The sequence below is a fragment of the Gouania willdenowi genome, chromosome 5 (genome assembly GCF_900634775.1).
Source record: "Gouania willdenowi chromosome 5, fGouWil2.1, whole genome shotgun sequence".
NCBI lineage: Eukaryota > Metazoa > Chordata > Actinopteri > Blenniiformes > Gobiesocidae > Gouania > Gouania willdenowi.
In genome coordinates this window covers 9,660,682-9,673,814 of record NC_041048.1, presented here as the reverse complement: position 1 = coordinate 9,673,814, position 13,133 = coordinate 9,660,682, and the positions used below count along the sequence as shown (strand labels likewise).

The window sequence follows — 13,133 nt, the reverse complement described above, 5'->3', positions numbered from 1 at the left end:
TTTGGAACATCCCCCTCCAGGCATTGGGGTGTGAGTCACTGTCAGAGACTATTTCGGACCGACTGAAACAAAGACAGCCTCACATACATTAAATAACATTGGCCCTGCAAGTATAGAAGTGTGTGTGTGTGTGTTTGGCTATGTCACACACTGACACCCAAGCACAGCTGTGTCTCACATCCTTTTTCCTAAACACATGCGTGTGTCATGGTGAGTGTTTCTGTGTGAGTCTGACAGGTGGGGGTTTACCCACAGACAGAGAGGAAGAGGGATGATAGTGTAGGTGGCAGACAGATGTGCGCTGCATGGACAGCTGTGGCTTTGTGAGTGTTTACAGTGTGTGTGTGTATAGGGTATAATTACACAGGTATGGAAATCCACATGCACGGTGGAGGTGTCTACAATCAGGATGTGTGTGTGGGCAGGAAAGCATCAGAGTGACTTCCAGCACTAGCATTCAACTCCTGCCAGGATGCAATAAGACTGAGTGAGGGATCATGATGTATCCCATGATGCAACATGTGCCCACATGAAAAATGTATGACCGCAGTTCAAGAAAGCTGCCTATCTAGAACATTCTGACCCCAAAATTGATCTGAAAGACAGAACTTCATTTTAAATTCTGAATAAACACAATAAAATTTAAAGTTTCTGGGTATAAATCATTAGTGTCTCATAAATCGATAAATCAAAGATCATTTGGTTGAAAAAAAAAAGATGTGAAAGGTTCAAACATCCGCTCAAAAGTGTGTTTTCATTTCCACCGAGACCACCTTTTGGTAAAGTTTTGCACATTGCATTGTGGAACGTGGAGTCCAATTTTTTTCTTTTTCTTGTCCTATCTTGTGCTGTGTTGTTAAGTTCAGAGTGTTTAAAAATCACAGTCCACATGAAACGTGAAGTTAGTTAGATATGTTGAAGAGGTAAAGCCACAGATTTGTTTGCTTTATTGTTGTAATCTGTGCTTTATATTTTATATTTATTTAAAGTTGAAATAAATCTGTAATAGTTTATTATGAAACAGATTGATTTATTGCTTGTGCTCCTTAAAAAAATACATGACAAGAGTCCCTTGATAAAAAAATCGCACATTAAATCGCAATCGCAATATTGAGGAAAAAAATCACTGAGCCAGTAATGCAATGGGTCAACACAACAAGATAATAACTACACCAACTGAATATATGCAACATTCTCTAATAATTACACCTTTTTTATTTCTTTATCATATAATAGTAACATTGAACCCCCAAAAAAATTATGAACAAAAATGCTTAGTAAAAGTTAAAGCAAGTGTCTCACTTCAGTTTTGTCTTTAGATCACATTTTAAGGAAGCATTTCTATTTCCCCAAGAGACAGCAATTTGATTACAAGCGAGGTTATTCATCTAATGATCCATTTTCAAGGATGACACAACCAATGAAAATAAATCAACATGTGTGGACAATGAACCATTAAAATAGATCATAATGATTAAATTAAAGCTCCCTATCCTTAGACTTCTTATTGGCCTTGACTGCTGGATGACTGATTAAATTCCACACAGGAATCTGAACAGTTGCAATCCACATGCAACTTTCCTGCCTCCAATCCAGTGGCAAGACGTACTGCTTTACTGCAGCCCAATAAAAACACTGTTGTCGTGGCAACAGGCACGCATACACACACCCAGTGCTCCGTCAGGCAGCACACACACAAATATCCATTCATTTATCCATCCATCTATTCATCCATCCATCCAGTTTCAGCACCCACAGTTTCACACACATTTCCACACTCCCTTCCGTATTACTCCCACATCATTCATTTATTTTACTTGTCTCTCTTCCTCACACTGTTCACATGGGACTATATGTGTGAAAGCACCCTTTGTGTCACTGTTGTATTAGGATTTTTCAGTGATCGGTTGCTACCGTCTTGGGAGAGCAATGGTGCACATGTAGCTGTGGGGTGGGGCAAGCGGCCGAGGCGGGCGGGGGGTGTGTGTGTGTTACAACAGTGACATAACGAAAAGGGACCTTTAGGGGGATAGCTAACCGCAAGTTACTTAGTTCTGCTTTAAATTACACACTCTCACAAATATCCAAAGGTGAATTTAATGCACACTTTAAAATAAGCGTGCAGTGATTTTGTTATAGTTGTATTTGACATACTTTCAGCATCCTCCTCCTGTGTTGATTCTTCTTCAGAGATGAAAGGTTTTCATAAGGGATCAGTAACTCCATGATGCACCATTTACAAATCATACTTTTATTCTTTCTGGAAAGTAGAGCACTGTGAACATCACATAAATAAAAAAGCTTTGAGGCCTGTTCACTGGTGAAAGCATTTGGCAGATCAAGCCAATTTATTGCTGATGCCCTAGCTTCTGGCTTTGATCAGGCCTTTTGATTGATTCAGAAATATTGACTATGCATTAGGAATGATCTCACACTGACGAGGCAAGGCAATGATCATTTACAGTCGCGTCCCGAGAGAACCATACAGCACACACGATGTCAAGTGACTCCAACACTATAGTTTATACGCAACATCTCTATAAACTCTAGATCTGACTGTGGCAAAGCCTCACATCGTTTCCCAACATGCACTCAGAGTGCCGTAATATCACTAAGTGCTAAAATGTGGTTTATTCCAAAACTGTGGCGGTAAGTGGATGAAAATTGAAGAGTGATGATACAGCAACATTGATAGAAGGAATAAACAATGCCAACAAATCGAAGTCGTAACTGCAGATTGGACAAAAATACTGTATCCAAGGGTTTTTAATGCTATTGTAAATACTATGGGTGGAGCGATACACTGATACACAATAATGAGCTCCCAAATTATATAATATGATATTTTTGGGATGGGTTAGGGTTATCGCCTTTATATATATTTTTATACAGCTTATTTTGTTTTAAAACACGTTTTATGAGTTGCTGCTTTTACTACTTCTCAGGACAGCATACAAAGCACAGTTAGATGGATTACTGAGTGCGTTCTAACCCAGACCTTCCCCTAAACAAGCCACACTGCAGAACTCACTTACACATGCTGTCCCTTAGAGGAGAAAAAGAATAAAGTTTTGTTTGTAAATGTGACTGTGTGGCATTTGGATCATCAAAGTTAACCCCGAATTGTCTTTCTGGTCAGAGTTCATTTGAAAAAAAGCATTGCGATTTATATCGTATATTGCTATTTTGAGAAAAAATACTGATATGAGTTTTGGTCCATATCGCCCAGCCATACGTTATCGTTATAGTCAACTTTGGTTTTTCGAACAGATGACTCGAGATCTAAATTTTCAACTATGTTTTGCATGTTATCCAACGAAGCCTGGTTCCTTGGCACAAGTCAAGATAAATGAAGCTAACAAACTTTATGTCAGAGCTTGTTGAGCTGAATGAATGAACCAAGTCTACAACCACACTTAATTTCTGTTACTGCAAATAAACTCACTGCCTACATTACGTATGCACACACATGGACATAGAGCCAATCTGTCAACCAGCCAATCACAGGGCAGCATGCAGATATTGTCAAAAGGACCTGCTACTGGCACTGTAACAGAATATAAGAATGGAGAGGGGGAAAAAAGCTGATTTAATTGCATTTGAATAGGGCTTGTAGTTTCCCGTCACTGGTGTCAGTATTTCCGAAAACTGGTAAATTAATGAGATTTCCAAGTACATTCCTATGGTTTATAGAGAACAGTAAGTAACACTAAGTGTTTTCTTAATACAGCTTCCTGTAACTGTTTGGTTATGTTCAAGCTGGATATTTTATTGCGTCTGTTGTAAAATGGTAATCAAACAAAGTTCAGCAAGGTATAAGCACATTTAGATTACTCTGAAACATCTACACCACACTACATCTGTTTGCCTTGAGTTGAGACACAAATCTGATAAGCCTCTCAATGTGTTCATCTGTTACTACACCTGGTTTTTCTGCAATGGATTCAACTTTCTCTGGTGGCAGTTTCCAGTCTAAATCTCTGATGGTTAAAGTCGTATGAGTATAAAATCAAAGACCATCAGAAAATGTCAGAGGTTGTAAAAGTACTAGTCTTCATTACTTAAGTAAAAGTATAGGTACTTCAATAAAAAATTATTGATAAAAGTGTTGAAGTTGCTCCCTCACTTGAACAAAACAAAAAAGTGCACGCTTTACTTAAGTAAAATATTAAAAAGTAAAAACAAATCAGGGGCTTTCGCCTTTATATTACGTTTACACATATATGAAATTTGTCCTCTGCATTTGATCCATCTCTGAGGAGCAGCAGGGAGCAGTTGGGGGTTAAGGGACTTGCTCAACATCTCACAGTGTTGGGGCAAGACTCAAACCCTCAACCCTCCGATTACAAGCCACCACTCCCGAAATGCCCCTCCAATAACAAAACAGGGTTTTTAGACCAGCAAATTCAATATATTTTATCTTTTAAGAACTTGTAGAAAACTGGTACATGGAAACAAGTTAAGTCTGTTAACTTTGAACACCTGGAGAATTTAGCACTCAACATTATAGATACAATTTGTAAATAAAAAATAAAATACAAATGCTCAAAAATCCCAGAGCAGCTTTGAGTTTAACATTTTTAAAAACTTGCAGGAAATAAATGAAATGTTGGCCTTTATGAACACCTGGCTAATTTAGCACTCATTATAGATATATTTTGTAAATATAATTTTTCAAGAAAATGCTCAATTAAACCCAGAGCAGCTTTGAGTTTAACATTTTTAAAAACTTGCAGGAAATAAATGAAATGTTGGCCTTTATGAACACCTGGCTAATTTAGCACTCATTATAGATATATTTTGTAAATATAATTTTTCAAGAAAATGCTCAATTAAACCCAGAGCAGCTTTGAGTTTAACATTTTTAAAAACTTGAAAATGTCAACCATAAAAATAAGGGACCTTCCTAACAGAAAAAAGCTCAAACTATGAACATTTTTTAATTTAGCCTCAAGAGAATCATGTTCTCTAGGAAAGGAGACGTGTCCGTTTTGGTCTGAAAATGAGTCCCAGCTTCACGGTTGTTGGTTTGCATCTTTTTACGTTGCGACGTCATCTTTGGAGATCTTAAATGTAACAAGCTCATTTTTAGAATGTAAGGAGTAGAAAGTACATATATGTGTTTAAAAAGAAGTATTAAGTATTTGTACTTTGTTACTTGTCACCTCTGGAAAACGTATCTACTTGAGAGACATGCATTCACCCACACACACACAGACAAAACCATGAGCTGTCCTCTGCAGTGCTAACATTACCTAAAAAACTAACCACATGTTGCAGTTCTGGTGATGTCTGCTGCAGCTACACTGAAAGCTCTACTTAGTTACCCTTAAAACATAATGATTAAAGAATGGTACAACCCACTCCTGTCTCATTTGGTACAAGATGTCTTTAGAAAGTGTCCATATACTCTGGTACCTTTCGCTTTGTGGTTTTCAACACATTACATTTTTTGTGAGGAACACTGTAGCACAAATACGCCCCCTTGGAAAATATTATTAGATTGACTGTTGCTGCCTAATTATGGCCTCGTACCACCTGGAAAAGGCCATATTTATTCTGCGTCTGTTGTGACAAATTAGTCAAATACTACGGTAGTTTTGTAGAGGCCTTTATTTTGTAGATGTGACCCTGTCTCTTCTCTAGCTCTCATGAATCTGAGCATTGTGTCATCATACAACTCTGTGGTAATAACTGAAAGCCATTCCTTACAACCAGGTGAGTTTAAGACGTGATCTAGCTAAAAGATGCATGACTGTGGGCCTTTAGAACTGGGGAACAAAAGCTGTATAAGAGGATTACATGCACATAAACATATGCAACTTAGTATCATAAATATAAGAATATTATTTTTGCATTTTGTAATATCATTATGTAAGAGTGTTTCACACAAGACTGTTTTAAGACCATCAAAAAAACAGAGCAAGCTTATTGCAATGGGCTGCCAACCAGTTATTTATAGGGGTGTAAATCATCAGTTTCATGACGATACAATATTTAATCGATTCTTTGAACAATGAAACGATATTTGCAGATATCATAAAGTAGGCCATGATTCCATTTAACTCGATTCCGGGGCCTTCGATTGGTTTAAGACAATATTATATAGCATGTTAAGGTTTCATTTATTCAGACAACTATTTTTCAGGAAATTCACTTTGATGTTTCCTTGACTTCTGCGTAATAATCATCATTATTACACGTAATTATAATAAACAAGAAGCTATAGTCATCAACATCCTCTGCCAGAATTTGGATATCCTATCTTAAACGATTTCTGAGAAAAGCTGTCCCCTTTAACTTGGACGGACACACGGAGCTCAAACCTATATAATGATCATCATTATTACGCAGAAGTCAAGAAACATCAAAGCCATCAGCAGTCGCCTCTGAAGAAGACTGGCAGTTGACAGTCGAAACATGTCAGGAGATCAAAGTAAATTTCCAGAAAAACAGTTGTCTGAATAAATGAAACCTAAACATAATATTTAAAAATAAAGGCAAAAAGAACTTGCTGGAAAAGGCATATACCCATTCAACACAACCAGTTAAATTTCATCTGCCACTAGAAAAAATACCAGGAAATGTTGATGTTTTGAAAATGTTATTGCTGAAATGTTTCAGACTTCTACTATATATGATGAATTATTTTTTAGCAAAAAGAAAAAAAACTTGAGTTCACTGACAATGTTGGATGTTTTTAGTTTCTATTATTTTTAATGGAGCATTGCTTAACCAATTGATACATCCGTACTACAGATTGATAGATTGTTACACTTTGTTATTTATTGTATTATACGGAGAACTTTCTGCATTGCTGAACAGGAATGAAACAATGCAAGTTTCATGTTTGACACATCACAGAAACTTGCCTTACAGCAATTACATAGCAAGATAAAGCAAATACTAGAGGAATAAAACTCACTTTTCATGATTTTCTGTCAATTATATTTTACAAGGATCAACTGGCTCTGAGACCGACTGGCAAACAAACTGCTGCCCGGGATGACATGACTTGAATAGATGGATAGAATGGCTCGGATGGATGGAATGCACACAAAACACTGCCAACGCTCGTGAAACTGAAACAGTTATCTCACTTTTGTAATCTGCCTCTTACAGCTGAGCATTTCTGATCTGCCACATGAAGGTGTTTGGATACAACAAAACGATAGTCGGAGTCACAACAGACGGTTGCAGATTTGAGGTTTTTAGCTGAATAAGTACATTTCTCATTGCCCTTGGAAAAAAAAAAAAGGAGTGAAACAACGGATGTTTCCTCAATAATAGAGACAAAAGAAAATGAGCACATTATTGTGACTGTGCTTTCCTGTTCTTTATTAAATGATGACAGGAAAAAGCCCGGTCCACATACATTATATCCATACTGTATATCACAGAGGTCATCTATATATAGCCTGCAGCCATAGAGAAAACAGGAAGTTGATTTTAAAGGGGCTGGAGAAAAAGCAGAACAGTCATATATATTGTATATATTGCCTTGAGGGGTATTTAATCTAATCAAATGTTTAACGTTTAATAATGGTCAATGCTTCTATTTTATAAAAGCTTTGAATTTTGTGAATGAAACTGATCTTTTTCCCAAATGTTTTTATCATTACCCGACTGATTCTTCGATGTACAGTTTGTCTTCCTATTTTATCTTTTTTTTTCCACCAGTAACCGCAAAACGTACAGCGAGGGATTATGGGATGTGGGGGAAGCGGGTGAGGGGACTTTGGGACTCAGCTGATAAAACTCACTTCCGTTTTGTGTCCAACTCGAAGTGGCAGCCAGTGATGGGGAGCACAACGAACAGCTGCTGCAGCATGATTAATGTTAGCTGACATTGGGGGGGTGCTGGGTTGTGTCAAGGGTGCCTCGCTCTTAGCAAACCTTTAACTCCACATATTCACAGGCTGTTATCACTAGTAGCACTCGTGTTCATTTTAATGTGCTAAAAAGCTACTTTGGAAGTTCAGAATTCAGTGATTTTCATCCTCTCATCAGGCATGACGTAGAAAACTGTCCGTCGTCTGATATAAAGCCAATTATTTTATTACATACTCCTCCAGGTCAGTAGGTGGCAGTACGTGGCTCAATCACGCTGCAACCTTAGAGGGATCGTCTTATGAACAACAGGTTGGAGGTTCCATCCCAAAACTATATTTATCTTTGTGTCAAAGTGTCCCCGGGCAAGACACTGAACCCCGAGTTTCTCCAAAAGGTGGATTAGATAACAGCACTGTCACATTCGTTTGTGAATAGGAGAATGTGGCCGATACTGTCAAGCACTTTGGGACCACATGCTAAATAAACCAAGTATATTTACAAATGAATTTCAAATAAAATATGGTTAAAATATATATTAGGTTTTACCAAATTTTGAAAAACGGAGAATTATAGTTATGTGTATTACTTTTCCATTATATTAATTATCTCATAAAAGAAAACATTATGATTCAAGGCAAAAGAAAAAAAGAGAAGCTATCGAAAAATTTTAGATATAAAAACTAGGGATGTTCGATATTAGTTTTTAGGCTTTTGCCGATATAAGATATTGTCCAACACTGAATTTCTCATTCACGATATATATATGACAAATGAACATCATCTGTGTAAAATAAGAATACTTATTCAATTTCAGTAATGGAAAAAGTGCCATATTAGCACAACTAGGTTTTTCAACATCAAGGGAAAACAAATACCAATGTAGACCAATTAGAGATATCCCGATACAACTATTTCACTTCCGATACAATGCCCATATTGCAGCCTTGCGTATTGGCCGATACCGATATCGATCCGATGCGATATCAGCACAAATCATACATACTATATAACTTATTTTGTAGTGTGGAATGTTAGAAAAGGCTTGATCAAGTGATTTTACTCAAACAGAGAACAATAGTCAACAATTCAAGATCACCAGTTATTTTTTACTGTCAGTATATGGTGGGAACAACTGAGGGCGGGGACAAAAACAACAACAATTTAACGGAGCACTTATATCGGATATTTTAGATGCAGTCCCATAAAATTCGATATTTGTTTTCTGGCTGATACTGGACCAATATCTGATATCAATATCAGATCGGGACACCCCTAAGACCAATATTACATTATATGGCAAATATCGGATTATAATATGAGTGGACTAATAATATTGCCCCATCTCTAATTACTATTACTATTGGGCCACTGTCCCCCCCAAAAAATTAAATAATGCAAAAAGATTAAAAATAAAAAAAGATGGACGAGCTACCTATTTCCTGTTTTGGGTGTTAAGCATAAAAAAGTATGGGACTCACAAACCTAGAGGATCTTAAAATGTGTCATGACAAGACATTTTAAAATAAAGTGCCCCCCAGATTAATCAGTAATCCTTAAAGCAGCAATGATTTCTTCCTGCTTGTAGTGACAGTGGACACTTTGTGTTGGACTCACTTTCCCACTCCTTTCTGCTGGTAAATCATTTGCAACGAGGTGTGTTTGATGATGCTATTCTGACCTCATGAGTCTGCCATAGAGGTGCCTTATTCTGAGGTCGTGCAGCGGTAAAAGGCGAGTGTTGAGCTTTTTATTCCCATGGTTTAAACCAGCGATTCTCAACTGGTGGGTCACGGACCTGTACTGGGTGGGTCGCGGACAGCTGGTGAAAAATAAATAAATACTTAATGGCCACGGTTACGTGATGTTTTTTTAAAAATCGGAATTAGTTATTCTCAATTAAATTATTCAGAACTAAAGTGTTCTACTTCATGTTTACAAGGAAATAGCAAATCCGAAATGAGGTTTACATGAAAAACAGGTTCATTTGGCTTTATTTAATTCCACTTTAGGTCTGGGAGTTGGGAAGGGTTCTGATTGGACAGGGGGCAAATTTGACGTATTCACGTGTATCGGGAAAACTGTCTCTCATGTTGGACTTGTCGTATTTTGAAAGAAACTTTTCTTTTGACAGGAATGCTGTGTAAAATGCATGTTACACAGGAAAATGCATAGATTTATGTTTTAAAAAGATTATATATGTGTGTTTTCAACAGCTATATTTGAAAAATTAAACTTGGTTGGTTGAATTCTTTATATATATATATATTTAAAAATAGTATGTTTTCTGGACCTTTTCAACATAAGCGTAATGTGCCTGCGTTGTCACCGTGTTAGGAGGATGGCTGAGTGGTATAAGGTGCCTGACTGAAGAATTCTTCTGTCCACTGCCGTGGGTTCGAATGCTGCTTTTGTCATTTATATTTTTTAATTTTAACATATTTAGCATGGCAAATTCCACCATATATGAAAAAAAAATACATTTTGGGGTATTTCCTGGGTTAGGGCTAAAACAAAAGGGTTAGCGGGGTAGCTTAAAATAAATACAAGCTCAAATAAAACTGACGGAACTTTAAGTCACGTGGTGCACCTATCACATGACCTAAATTGGCCAATGAACACCAATCCTGCATATTAGGGGGATGAGTATTGGCAAGGATGTTGCCATATGACACATATCACGATACGTGGGTCACGATACCCAGTTAATATCAAAATTAAAAGTAGAGATAAAAAATTAAGTTGTTGTATATGTTCATCAGAAGATATTGATCAGTCAGAGGACAAATTGAGTCAAACTATTTGCTTCAAAACATCCTATTTATTATGTATTATTAGTGTTTTTGCACATTTTCACTGAAAAAAAAAATGCAGTGTTATACACTGCATCATAAAATAAAGTGCAACTGAAACTACTGTGTAGAAGTCTCAAAGTAACCATGACAACATTATGACGGCATTGTAACAACTGTAAGTGAGAACATTAAGGATAAATCACCCTGAGTTACTGACAATGCACAAAAATAAGAAAAAAATAATGTATCCTATTGTATCAGTTTAAGCACTGATCTGAACACATTGAAAGCATTGTAACCACCACTTAAATATTGCACAAATACACAAAAATATTGATTAAATTTAAAAAACATAATAATAATAAAAAAAAACATTTTTTTTAAATTTAAAAATCAATTTAAAATCGGCACCCAAAAAATCGCGATATATCGTGAAATCAATTTTATTTTTCACACCCCTCCTGTGTATGCATAGACGGGGAGTCTATTGATACGTTTCCGGATAAATAATTCAATTCAATTCAACTTTATTTGTATGGCGCAAATAACAACAGTCATCTCAATGCGCTTATCAAAATAAAAAAAATCATAATAAGAAAGAAAAAACCCAAAATGAACAAGCATTTAGCGACAGTGGGAAGTTGATACTAGTTGAGCCGTGAACTACCTCAAGATCAATAGCCATGGCCAAAAAAAATGTGGGTCATGGCAAAATGTGGGTCCCAGGGTGAGAACAGTTGAGAACCCCTGGTTTAAACATGTAATATCTGAATCCACAGCTTTATGGAAATTAGCTGGAATGGGTCCAACTCCCTAAAACAAGTGTAAATAAAAAGATTAGAATGGTGATTAAAATGCTATTTCCTCGGGATTAAACAGCAGTTGTTGTTGTTGTTGTTGGTGCTTTCAAAGAACCCCAGGGTGGGGTATAGGATGTGCCCACAGCTGTCACAATGATGATGTCTTCTTCTCTTACTGGGGAAATGGAGGAGGAAAACCAGGAGCATCCAAACGGATCCACGTTGGCACGTTTCAGTGGAATTGTGAATGGGAGCGATGGATGGAATGGGACAACCATGATCTAGTGGTGGTGGTGGTGGGAGGCCTGATGGATCCAAACAGGTGCTGGTACAGCTCCATTTTGAATTCTTGGTTTTATTCATGTGTGCGCGGTTCGAACGCGTGCGTCTTTGCCTTTAATTGATAATAATGGCTGTGAATATGAATAGATGTTATAATGCTGGGTAGAGTAGTAATAGTAGTAGTAGTAGTAGTAGCCTATCCTCCGTGGTACTGGCCAAATGTGGGAACAACACACATTGAACGGCCTGAGCAACAATGAAATACAACCATGGCAATGTACTTATGTAGCATACAGGCGCATACATGGTTCAAACTCTTGTAAATTGTGATTTCTAGCGATAGAAATGGAAAGAAAATGGTCTAAATGACTCACCGTGGACGCGTCTGGAGATCGAGCCCCACAGATCAGCGACGCGCAGCGGGAGAAACGCGTCAGATCCTCGCTGCTGTCCTCATGAGAAAAACAGTTGCTGTGGAAACCTCGGAACAGCCACAAATCCCCATTTAGCGATTTTCTTCTTCTTCTTCTTCTTCTTCTTAACCCCCCTCCTCAACCAGAATCGCCCTTAAAAAGGGGGGGAGGGAGGAGGTCACACACCGGGAACAGCCCCTGAGTCCTGCTGCTACACGGGGCGCAGCTGCTCCCGTAGCCGACAGCGGTGATTCCGTAGCCGTTCAACCGCTGACGGTGGACAGGGAGGAGGACCAGGAGGAGGACCGGGAGGAGGAGGAGGAGGAGGAGGAGGGTTCATGCGACGACGAGCGCAGCAAAGACATGCCTAGGTTGAAGGGAAATACACGGTGGAGCGTAGCGCATCACTGACGAAACACGAGAACACGACGAGGCTCGGACGTTACGCTCTTTACGTAGCGGCGGCAGCAGCAGCAGCCGTGGTGGTGGCGGAAGGGATTTGCGTCATATTGCGTAACTCGACGCCCGTGAAATCCACAGAGGCGTTGTTTGGCAGCCACGAGAAAACCCTGCTGTGTTTGTTTCATTTACATTTCAGCTTTTACTCAAACGACAGGAATGATTAAACACGTGTGGTAAATGACTATACACAAATCGTTAATCTTCTTTAATATTTAGCCAGAGATAAACACGTATTCTTCCGGAAACCCAGGCAGGAACCCTCCTCCTCCTCATCCTCCTCCTCCTCCTCCTAAAACCGGTTGCTAAGCGACACACATCTTTCGTATCACGATCCTGAAAGTTCAAAAGGTGCCTTACTCTAAATGGTCTGCACACTTTTAAATCTGACTCTTTAGTGATGAACAAATATGAAACAATCAGACTGTTTAATTCTGTTTAATCAGACAATCAGACTGTTTAATATTTATAATTTATATATTTATATATTCTCATACGTATTTATCCCAGGGGAAAATTGCTTTTTATTTTTTATTTAACAGATGCTCCAGAAT

At 37.9% G+C, this 13,133-nt stretch overlaps 1 protein-coding gene across 1 annotated transcript in view; it reads right to left on the bottom strand.

Moving 5' to 3' along the window:
- Positions 1–12,769, bottom strand: part of LOC114462769 (proto-oncogene tyrosine-protein kinase Src-like) — a 35,560-nt gene extending 22,791 nt beyond the window's left edge. Inside the window, 1 exon segment of the mRNA XM_028445745.1 lies at positions 12,082–12,769. The gene's annotated coding sequence lies outside the window, so the exon portion shown is untranslated.
- Positions 12,770–13,133: the final 364 nt, after the last annotated feature.